Below are 967 nucleotides of genomic sequence, written 5' to 3'. Positions count from 1 at the left end.
CCCCTCAGGCCCAAGAGCTCATCCCTGCAGCAGCAGCCTTAGAGCCTGGCAGCTGGGCACACCCCTTCCCACCCAGCTCCTGTGAACTCCACATCCCCCATTCACACACACACAGTGTGCCCAGCTGCCAGACAGGAGTTCCCTGTGATTGGTGTCAGGCTCTGAATAATAGCCCAAGTGGCCTGGAGCTGCTCAAAGGCGCATAGCCCATTCCAAGCCAGGATGGGCCAGGATGGTGTGATATGGCACAGGTAGCCCTGGGTGCCAGGCTGTGCTGCCCCATGCTGTGTTGTGTAGTGGGGCTGTGCCAGGAGGATCCGGAGAGCCCCAATGATGACTGCTACTGTAGGCGCACTGTGGGCCATGCAGGGGTGCTGTTGGCCGTGCGGAGGTGGGGGGGCATGTGGGCCCTGCAGGGGTCAGGCAGGGGACCCACCCCTCCTAAGCTGCCCGCCATGGTCCCCTGCACCCTCACAGCCCCCACCCCCTACCTACCTGGGACGGAGCCCAGGTCCAGGTCGCTGCAGCCTGCATTGCTGTTTGCTCTGCATGGGCAGGCAGTGTGCTGCAGCACTGGGGCAAGGGGCATGCTTAGGGATGCTCTGGCCGGCTACCAGAGTGTCTCTTTGGAGGACCCAAGCCTCTGGTTGCCTCCCTGACCTGCTTTTTTTTTTTTTTTTTTTTTTTTTTTTTTTTTGATACTTGGAAATCCAGGTATCAAATTTTGAGCCTGCACTGCAAATATGCAGCATGGGGAACATTTTTTTGTTCCCCGCATGCCTCTTGCTGCTTCTCAAACTGCCTTGAGGTGCAGCAAGAGGCCTGTGTGGGCTAATCTGGATGTGCCCCAAGAGGGTAAACTGGAGCAGGGCTGACTGACATAAAGCCCAGACCTGCACCACTTCACCCTGGAGCCTGTGCTTCGCAGAAACTTGCAGAAGGAACATTCCAATCTTCTAAAGGGAAA

This window comes from Alligator sinensis, unplaced genomic scaffold (assembly GCF_000455745.1).
Source record: "Alligator sinensis unplaced genomic scaffold, ASM45574v1 scaffold1021_1, whole genome shotgun sequence".
NCBI lineage: Eukaryota > Metazoa > Chordata > Crocodylia > Alligatoridae > Alligator > Alligator sinensis.
This window is presented reverse-complemented; position numbering follows the sequence as displayed.